This window comes from Tamandua tetradactyla, chromosome 16 (genome assembly GCF_023851605.1).
Source record: "Tamandua tetradactyla isolate mTamTet1 chromosome 16, mTamTet1.pri, whole genome shotgun sequence".
In the NCBI taxonomy this organism is placed as follows: Eukaryota; Metazoa; Chordata; class Mammalia; order Pilosa; family Myrmecophagidae; genus Tamandua; species Tamandua tetradactyla.
Window position 1 is genome coordinate 84170850 of NC_135342.1, and position 11406 is coordinate 84182255.

Below are 11406 nucleotides of genomic sequence, written 5' to 3' on the forward strand. Positions count from 1 at the left end.
TCCTCTGAGTAGATATCTAGCAATGGTATTGCCGGATCATATGGCAGTTCTATACTTAGCTTCCCGAGGAACCACCAAACTGCCTTCCACGGTGTTGTACCATTTTGCATTCCCACCAACAGTGGATAAGTGTGCCTCTTTCTCCACATCCTCTCCAGCACTTGTCATTTTCTATTTTATTGATAATGGCCATTCTGGTGGGTGTGAGATGATATTTCAATGTGATTTTGATTTGCATTTCCCTAATAGCCAGGGAAGTTGAGCATCTTTTCATGTGCCTTTTGGTCATTCGTATTTCCTCTTCTGAGAAGTATCAATTAATGTCTTTTGCTTATTTTGTAATTGGGTTGTTCATCTTTTTATTGTTGAGTTGAACAATCTCTTTATATATTCTGGATACTAGACCTTTATCTGATATATCATTTCCAAATATTGTCTCCCATTGTGTAGGCTGTCCTTTTACTTTCTTGACAAAGTTCTTTGATGCACAAAAGTGTTTAATTTTGAGGAGTTCCCATTTATCTATTTCTTTCTTCAGTACTCATGCTTTGGGTGTAAGATCTAGGAAACCACCTCCTATTATAAGATTTGTAAGATATTTCCCTACATTTTCTTCTAACAATTTTATAGTCTTAGATCTATTGTTTAGGTCTTTGATCCATTTCGAGTTAATTTTTGTATAGGGTGTGAGATATGTATCCTCTTTCATTCTTCTGCATGTGGATATCCAGTTCTCTGGGCACCATTTATTGAAGAGCCTGTCCTGTCCCAGGTGAGTTGGCTTGACTGCCTTATCAAAGATCAATTGTCCATAGATGAGAGGGTCTATATCTGAGCACTCTATTTGAGTCCATTGGTCAGTATATCTATCTTTATGCCAGTACCATGCTGTTTTAACCACTGTAGCTTCGTAATACACCTTAAAGTCAGGTAGTGTGAGACCTCCGACTTCATTTTCCTTTCTCAGGGTATTTTTAGCTATTTGGGGCACCCTGCTCTTCCAGATAAATTTGGTTATTGGTTTTTCTATTTCTGAAAAGTAAGTTTTTGGGATTTTAATTGGTATTACATTAAATCTATAGTTCAATTAACTAGAATTGACATCTTACTTACATTTAATCTTCCAATCCATGAATATGGTATGCCCTTCCATTTATTTAGGCCTTTTGTGATTTCTCTTAGCAATTTCTTGTAGTTTTCTTTGTACAGGCCTTTTTTATTCTTAGTTAAATTTATCCCTAAATATTTCATTCTTTTGGTTGCAATTGTAAATGGATTTTTTTTCTTGATTTTCCCCTCAGATTGTTCATTATTAGTGTATAGAAACACTACAGATTTTTGAGTGTTTATCTTGTAACCTGCCACTTTGCTGTACTCATTTATAGCTCTAGTAGTTTTGCTGTGGGTTTTTTTTGGGTTTTCGACATATGGTATCATATCATCTGCAAACAGTGAGAGTTTTTATTTCTTCCTTTCCAATTTTGTTGCCCTGTATTTCTTTTTCTTGTCTAATTGCTCTAGTTAGAACTTCCCACACAATGTTGAATAACTATGGTGACAGTGGACATCCTTGTCTTGTTCCTGATCTTAGGGTAAAGTTTTCAGTTTTTCCCCATTGAGGATGATGTTAGCTGTGGGTATTTCATATATTCCCTTTATCATGTTGAGAAAGTTCCCTTCTATTTCTATCATTTGAAGTGTTTTCAACAAGAAAGGGTGTTGAATTTTGTCAAATGCCCTTTCTGCATCAATCGAGATGATCATGTGGTTTTTCTGCTTTGATTTGTTGATATGTGTAGGAGCCAAGGGTTAAAACAAGACCTGCAGGTTTTGTTGGGAGCAGCTGGCCTCAGGATGGTGGCAGTAAACTGTGGAGATTGTTATGTAGAGCAGTCTAGGAGGAAGAGAATGTTTACCCCAAATGGTTATGTTAAGTATGAAGGGAGAACACTGAAAGATAAGAACTTTGTTCCCTCAGGAAATGCATGCATGCCTATTGTCATCCTGTGGTATATAACCAGGATCTGGTTAAGAATAAAGTTGTCTGATGTCTGATGTAAAGTTAAGCTTCAGACCCCCTGAACCCATCTGTGTCTGTCTTTCTTTTCTTCCGTTCTTTCTCTCTTTCTCATCATTCCTTAATATCCTTCGAGCTCTGTTTCAACAGGAAGCAACAGATATGGTGTATTACATTAATTGATTTTCTAATGTTGAACCATCCTTGCATACATAGGATGAATCCTACTTGGCCATGGCGTATAATTCTTTTAACGTGCTGCTTATGTTGGTTTGAAAGGATGTATGGACCCTAGAAAACCATATTTTAATCAAAGTCCCATTTCATAAAGGCAGAGTAATCCCTATTCAATAATGTATGTTTGAATCTTTAATTAGATCATGTCCCTGGAGATGTAACCCAATCAAGAGTTGTTAAACTGGATTGGGGGAAATGTATTTCCACCCATTTGGGTGGGTTTTGATTAGTTTCTGGAGTCCTATAAAAGATGGAACATTTTGGAGAATGAGGGAGATTTGGAGAGAGCAGAGAATGCTGCAGCACCACAAAGCAGAGAGTCCACGAGCCAGCAACCTTTGAAGATGAGGAAGGAAAACACCTCCCGGGGAGCTTCATGAAACAGGAAGCCAGGAGAGAAAGCTAGCAGATGACGCTGTGTTCACCATGTGCCCCTCCAGCTGAGAGAAAAGCCCTGACTGTGTTCGCCATGTGCCTTCTCAGCTGAGAGAGAAACCCTGAACTTCATCGGCCTTCTTGAACCAAGGTATCTTTCCCTGGATGGATGCCTTTGATTGGACATTTCTATAGACTTGTTTTAATTGGGACATTTTCTCAGCCTTAGAACTGTAAACTAGCAACTTATTAAATTCCCCTTTTTAAAAGCCATTCTGTTCCTGGTATATTGCATTCCAGCAGCTAGCAAACTAGAACACTGCTGGATTCGACTTGCAAGAATTTGTTGAGCATTTTTGCATGTATATTCATTAGAGAGATTGGTCTGTAATTTTCTTTTCTTGTAGTTTTTTTGTCTGGCTTTGGTATGTGGGTGATGTTGGCTTCATAGAATGAGTTAGGTAGCCTTCCCTCCTCCAATTTTTTTTAAGAGTTTGAGCAGGATTTGGTACTAATTCTTTCTTGAAGATTTGGTAGAATTCACATGTAAAGCCATCTGGTCCAGGACTTCTCTTTTTTTGGGAACTTCTTAATGACTAATTCAATTCCTTTACTTGTGATTGGTTTGTTGAGGGCGTCTGTTTCTTCTTGAGTCAATGTTGGTTATTCATGCCTTTCTAGGAAGTTGTCATTTCATCTACATTGTCTAGTTTATTAGCATAAGGTTGTTCATAGTACCCTCTCATTATCTCCTTTATTTCTGCGGGGTCAGTGGTTATGTCTCCTTCCGTTTCTATTTATTTGCATCCTCTTTGTTTTTTTTTGTCAACCTCACTAAGGGTCCATCAATCTTATTGATTTTTTCATAGAACCAACTTCTGGTTTTGTTGATTTTCTTGATTGTTTTCATGTTCTCAATTTCATTTATTTCTGCTCTAATCTTCATTATTTCTTTCCTTTTGCTTGCTTTGGGGTTAGTTTGCTGTTCTTTCTCTAGTTTTTCCAAGTGGACAGTTAATTCTTCAATTTTTGCTCTTTCTTCTTTTTTGATGTAGGCATTTAGGGCAATAAATTTCCCTAATAAAAAGGACGTCCTTTGATGCATCCCATAAATTTTGATATGTTGTGTTTTCATTTTCATTTGCCTCAAGATATTTACAGATTTCTCTTGTAATTTCCTCTTTGACCCACTGGTTGTTTAATAGTGTGCTGTTAAGCCTCCATGTATTTGTGAATTTTCTGGCCCTCTGCCTATTATTGATTTCCAACTTCATTCCTTTATGATCTGAGAAAGTGTTTTGTATGATTTCAATGTTTTTAAATTTACTGAGACTTGCTTTGTGCCCCAGCATATGGTCTATCCTTGAGAATGATCCATGAGCACTTGAGAAAAAGGTGTATCCTGCTGTTGTGGGGTGTAATGTTCTACAAATGCCTGTTAAGTCTATTGTATTATTCAAATTCTCTGTTTCTTTATTGACCCTCTGTCTAGATGTTCTTTCCATTGTTGAGAGTGGGAAATTGAAGTCACCGACTATTATGGTAGATGTGTCTATTTCTCTTTTCAGTGTTGCCTCACGTATTTTGTAGCACTCTGGCTTGGTACATAAATATTTAAGGTTGTTATGTCTTCTTATTTAATTGTTCCATTTATTAATACATAGTGTCCTTCTTTGTTTCTTTTAATTGTTTTACATTTGAAATCTAATTTGTTGGATATTAGTATAGCTACTCCTGCTGTTTTCTGATTTTTTCTTGCATGAAATAACTTTTCTCACCTTTCACTTTCAACCTGTGTTTATCCTTGGGTCTAAGATATGTCTCCTGTAGGCAGCATATAGATGGGTCCTGTTTTTAAATCCATTCTGCCAGTCTGTGTCTTTTGATTGGGGAGTTTAACCCATTAACATTTAGTGTTATTACTGTAAGGGCAGTACTTTCTTCTACCATTTTGCCTTTTGGATTTTGTATGTTATATCTAAATTTTCTTCTTTTTATCTTTACTGATAGCCTTCATTTCTACACTGTTCTCCACACCTCTCTCTCCTGTCTTTTCCTATCTCTATCTAGTGCTGCCTTTTGTATTTCTTGCAGAGCCAGTCTCTTGGTCACAAATTCTCTCAGTGACTTTTTGTCGGAAAATGTTTTAATTTCCCCCTCATTTCTGAAGGACAGTTTTGCTGTATATAGAATTCTTCATTGGCAGTTTTTCTCTTTTAATAATTTAAATATATCACACCACTATCTTCTCACCTCCATGGTTTCTGATGAGAAATCTACACATAGTCTTATCGACCTTCCCTTGTATGTGATGGATTGCTTTTCTCTGGTTGCTTTCAAGATTCTCTCTTTCTCCTTGACATCTGACATTCTGACTAGTAAATATCTTGGAGTATGTGTATTTGGATCTATTCTGTTTGCAGTATGCTGCACTTCTTGGATCTGTCATTTTAAGTCTTTCATAAGAGTTGGGAAATTTTCAGTGACAATTTCCTCCATGAGTTTTTCTCCTCCTTTTCCCTTCTCTTCTTCTTCTGAGACACCAACAACACGTATATTCATGAGCTTCATGTTGTCATTCAATTCCCTGAGTCCCATTCTTTTCTGTATATTTTCTTTTGCTTGTCGGATTTCAGATGTCTTGTCCTCCAGTTCACTAGTCCTATCTTCTGCCTCTTGAAATTTAACATCGTAGGTTTTCATTTTTTTTCATCTTGTCTACTTGCCTTTCATTCCCATAAGTTCTGTGATTTTTTTTCAGACATTGAATTTCTTCTTTTTCTTCATCCCTTGCCTTCTTTCTATCCTCCCACAATTCACTGATTTTATTTTTGATGAGATTTCCATGTCTGTTTGAACATTCCGAATTAATTGTATCAACTCCTGTATCTCACTTGAATGATTAGTTTTTTCCTTTGACTGGGCCGTATCTTCAATTTTCCTCATATGATTTGTTGTTTTTTGCTGGTGTCTAGGCATTTAATTTCCTTAGTTATTCTGGAGATTGTTTTCACCTAGGATTTTCTTGGTGGATGACTTTGTTGTCTATATGTTCTTTGACATTCAGTTTAGCTTATTCTAGACCTCTAGCTTAGGTTTTATTTAACAGGTCAGTTTTTTCAGTTCTTGTTTTCTTGTTTCTTGCCCTGCCTGTATAGTGCCTTTTTCCCCCCTTAAGAGGGTCTACTTAGGTATTCTAGACCCCAGTCAGATTTCCCTAGACCAAACTGGCCTCCTCTCAGGAGGAAAGAGTCATCTGCATAGTTTTCCCTGAGGGTGAGACCCAGCATGTTGGAAGACTTTCCTGTGAAGTCTCTGGGCTCTGTTTTTCTTATCCTGCCCAGTATGTGGTGCTTGTCTGCCTGTGGGTCCTACCAGCATAAGGTGATGAGGCACCTGTAACTTCAGCAGACTCTCCCTGCTGGGAACGTGGTTGAGGTAGAGGAGAGGTTGTAGGCTGGCTTTAATCACTTCAGTTTTCCAGACCCTGGGGTCTGAATTCCTTGAGGGAGGGATTCCACCTGAGCTGGGCCCCACCCCTCTCTTGAGAAAGGTGCCAGCTCCAGACAAGCTCTCAGACAAGCTTATTCTGCCCATGCCTGGGGCAGTTGGAGCCTGAGAAGCCTTGCAGCTGTATCCAATGAGTAGTCAAGCCATAGAAACACAAGCACAAAAAAGAAAAGAGAAAGAAAAGTCCTTTTCACAGCAGGGTTTGCCAATCAAGAGCTTAAGTTGTTATGTTGCTTTGGTAATCTCCAGGTCCTATGTGCCCCCTTCAAGTATTTTGTGCTGTCCAATCAAAAAACCTCTCTTTTTTTTTTTTTGCTTTTTTCTGTCAGCCCTGCCCACTCTGTGCTGGGGCAAAACCCAACAATTTCAGCTTTTACTCAAGGTTCAGCTGAGCAGGGGGCCTATTTTTATTAGTCAGAATTAGTTAATTCCACGATTAAAGCTTGGTTGCGCTCAGCCCCTGCTGCTGGTAAAGTCTCTTTCCTTACCCCTCTGGGAAGCAGCCTGTGGGGGAGGGGCGCCAGCGTCCATGGCTTGGGGAACTCACGGTTCTGCGGTTCTGCAGGGGCTTACAGCCGGTCCAGTTTGCCCAGACTGGTAGATGCTGTGTGTCTGGTCACTGATGTGGCCCTAGCAGTTGTTCTGTCTTGTTCCTGGCTAGTTGCTCTGGAGGACGAACTAAATTGCATGCCTCGTTATGCCGCCATCTTGGCTCCCCAAATCCTGAAATCTAATGGATTTTGCCCTGCAGATTTTCGAAAGTGCTTGGGTCCAGTGATCCCTGTGTTCCTTTCAATTTCTCCCTGTGGAAATGGTGGTATTCATCCTATGACTGTCTCTCCTTTGTATGTTGGCAGCAAATAACTTGTTCTGAGTTTTTCAGGTCCAGAGCAGAGGGGAATTTTGCCTTAGGACAGAACATGCCTGTAACAGACTTTGATGAGATTCTGTACTGTTTGTGACTTTGTATTGTATTTGTATTGTTACTGAACTGTAATAATGGCTTAAGGCTGTTTGATATTGTGATGGAATGAATGTATTTTGCATTTGGAAAGAACATGTCTTTTGGGGCTCCAAAAGGTGCAATGTGCTGGTTTGAATTTGTGGACCCCAGAAAATCCATGTGCTTTAATCCTCATTCAGTATTGCTGGGTGGAATCTTTTTTTATTGTTTCCATGGAGATGTGACCCACCCAACTGTGGGTGGTAACTTTTGATTAGATAATTTCCACGGAGATGTATCTCTATCCATTCAAGGTGGGGTTGCTTACTGGAGCCCTTTAAGAGGGAACCATTTTGGAAAGAACCACAGAACCCAGGTAGCCTAAGACCTTTGGAGATGAAGAAGGAAAATGACCCTGGGGAAGCCTCATGAAATAAGAAGCCTGGAGAGAAAGCTAGCAGGTGTCATCATCTTCACTATGTGACTTCCCAGTTGAGAGAGAAACCCTGAACATCATCAGCCTTCTTGAATGAAGATATATATCTCATTCTCTCAATGCCTTAGATTGGACATTTCTATAGCCTTGCTTTAGTTGGGACATTTCCACAGCCTTAGAACGGTGGACTTGCAACTTAATAAATTCCCCCTCTTATAAGCTATTCTGTTTCTGGTATATTGCATTCCAGCAGCTAGTAAAGTAGAACAGGGCTTGAACACAAATGTTTAGTGGATACCAAAATGGAAAGATCTTCTGTGAGTAGAATTACTGTAGAACATTCTCCCATAGACCTAGGATACCTGTTGCTAATGGGTGGCCATTAGGTTTACAGTTCCACACATGCTGTCCCTCCATAAGAGCAGGCCTTAGTGCCAGTTTCATCCTTTTAGGTTCTAACCACATCACTCTGGCTATTATTTCCCAAGTAGATATATCCCTGGTGCATCGTTCATATTGTAGCATCATTGGTCCTTGAGACAAGGAAGATGGGGTCAGGGTTCCATTGGCCTATCTCACAGCACCCTCAGGCACTATGCAGGAGAGCCAGTCTGGAGGCCAAAGCGATGGAACCCTTTCCAGCAGGCAGAGCTACAGGTGTCCTTAGTAACAGGGTATTTCCATCCACCTCTTGGGCATGACCAGAATATTGATACCTTTATAGTTTTGGAGGCTGTAGTAACTGGCCTTGCCAATAACTCAAATGGGGAGACACCAAGTGCAGTGCCTGGAGCCTTGTTTAAGCAGGTAAGAGAATCTATTAATATAGAAGTCCAATTCTGCAGGGAATAGGTTTTAGTAAATTGTCTTATTTGCTATTTTAATAAGCCATTCTTCTATTCTATTAACACAGCTCCTGTAATTGATTCCACTTGTTGAAGGTCTTATACACTGCAAGTAATGGTTGCTCCATTATTGTATATTTGGCTTCTGTCCTTCTCCAGAGTTGTGACCAAACCCCACGGGCATGATAGTCTGTTTCTTCCATAAGCCCCAACTCATATCTTTATCATTTCTAGTTACCTCAAGTTCACGTGGGTGTTGGGGTAGAGGGGAGCATAAAGCTTTGGCTTTGGTGGCCAAGAGCTATGCTTGGTCAAAAGCCTCCTGCCTCTGCTTTCCTCAGTCCCATGTTTTCTCTCTTTTAATAAGTGCATATAAAGGTCTAAGAACTTGGGCTAATTGTAGTACAAATATCCTCCAATAATTTAAAAGTCCTATAAAAACTTGTAATTGTTTAATAGTATCAAAGACAGGCTATTGCAGAATTTTCTCGATGACATTTTCCAGAATGTTTCTGGTCTTACCTAACCAGGTGAAACCCAAGAACTTTACAGCCATCCCAAACTCTTGTATTTTTGTCAGGTTGACCTCCCATCCTCTGTCCTTTAACCTGTCACAGGCAAGTCTTGAGGAAATTTCTAAATCTGTAAGAAAATTAGAGGTTAGCATAGCATAATCTATATAATGGGATAACAGAACAGTAGAAGGTGAATCTAGAGTTGATGGATCCCAGGCAACCATTCTATGACACAAAGTAAAAATCCTTGTGGCATGACGGTAAATGTTGACCTTCCCATGTGAAGATGAGTTGATTTTGGGATTGAAGATCTAAGAGTATGCTGAAGAAAACATTTGTCAGGTCTATTACAGCATGAGCGATTCCTAACTTAGCGATCACTTGATCAAGTAGTTTGGCCTAACATGGGTACAGCAGCATGTAGGGGGAATAACTTTATTTAATTCTCAATAATCTATAGTCTATTCTCCAAGTGCCATCAGGCTGTTTTTATTAACCAGACAGTTCTGTTAAAAGGACTTTGCACTGATTATACAATTTTCACTTTTGCCAATTCTTTGATTGCTTCAATTATTTCTTGATGCCCACCTGGGAGTCAGTGTTGCTTGGGGTGCACAATTCACGGTAGGCTTGGTAAAATGACTGGTTTCCATTTAGCCTACCCCCTCAGGACTGCTTTTACCACTCGTATTCATTGGTGGAATTCACCCAAAGTAGTGTGACAGGTATGGCCCAATAGAATATCAATCCCTAAAATGTTTTTCTGTTGGAGGGTAATTACCGATTTCAAGAGTTAAACATGTTCATCTTACCTGTATGGAAGAATTGCCATACCATCGACAGTAACTCAGTGTCCTTGATGTTTTTCAGGATTTCCATATATTAAAGTACATTCAGCTCCTGTGTCTATTAATGCCCATGTTCTTTGCATATTCCTAGTGGCCCCGACAGACAGTGAATGTCACATGTGACTCTGGTAGAGTCCTACTATGCAGGGCAACTTTGGCCTTCTTGTCAGAACAGAGGGTCTGGGGGTGCTCACTCCAGATAATCATCTGCCATTGGAGTTGTTGGCACCACAATTACTTGTTCTTCATAGTTACCAGATTAGTAAATTTTTGCTCAGGTTTTAAGTCTTTCCAGATACGAATTAAAACAACATTTGACTCTCCATATATTTCCTCGTGGGCAATGCCTAATCTCAAGAGGTCAGCCCACATTTTTTTATGGGTTAGTCTAATGGGGTCCTTTGTTGGATTTTCTCTTGTGGAGACTTGTTCTTGTTTTTGTTCCCTGGGTTTTGATCCCATTCTCTTTCTAACTCGCTCTCTGTTCTGGTCTAGATCACTAAGGTCAGCCATAGCTTCCCCCACTACATAAACCTCTTGAACCACTAGGCGACTCTAGAGGGCTACTAAAGCTTTTATTTTAATGTTGGGTTAGTAGTGATGTTACTAAGTTTTTCTTCCTTTCTGGCGATTAAGCTAATCCTATCAGTACACCATCCAAGCTGCTAAAGGTTCTTTGGAGTGTTGCTAAAAGGTTTTTCCCAACTGAATCAGTTCCCTAGCAGAGTACTCCCTTACAAACACAGTTTCACTTACAGGTGCACCATTGAATACCCCAGCTTGGGTTAGGCATGCTTTACTTGATTTAGCGTTCCTTAATATAAGAGGTTTGAACTTGGAGGCTGGGAGTCTCCTCTTCTATCACCTCAATATTGGTATCGCTATCTTCATCCTCCCAGGGGTTTCAGGTGTTTGGATCCTGTATTAGTTAGGGTTCTCTAGAGAAACAGAATCAACAGGGAACACTTGCAAATATAAAATTTATAAAGTGTCTCACATGACCGCAGGAACGCAGAGTCCAAAATCCACAGGGCAGGCTGTGTGTGAAGCTGACGACTCCAATGGATGGTCTGTATGAACTCCACAGGAGAGGCTAACCAGGCGAAGCAGGAATGGGATCTGTCTCCTCTGAGTCCTCCTTAAAAGGCTTCCCATGATTAGATTTAGCATCACTAATTGTAGGAGACACTCCCCTTTGGCTGATTACAAATGGAATCAGCTGTGGATGCAGCTGACGTGATCATGACCTAATCCTATGAAATGTCCTCATTGCAATAGATAGGCCAGCACTTGCCCAATCAGAAAAACAGGTACCACAGCTTGGCCAAGTTGACACATGTCCCTAACCACGACAGACCCAATCCTACTTAGCTGAGATAGTTCTAACCTTTGTTCAGGTCTTTTTGTGACCTAGTTTAAAAATCTGACAGGCCAGCACTTCTGTATCATCATCTTTCTTATCTAATAGCTCTGAAAGACCTGGAGACCTGATATTAAAGTAGAGATAGATGTCTGCATATCTCTTTCTAACTGCAACTCTTCCTTCAACTTGCAGATTTCTCTGTCCTTTTCAAGACAGTCTTCTGTTGCTAGCCATACTGCACACAGCAAAGGCTGGTTGACTGCAGCGGTATCATGTCTACCATTTTTACCAAATTTCATAATCATTTGTTCTTGTCC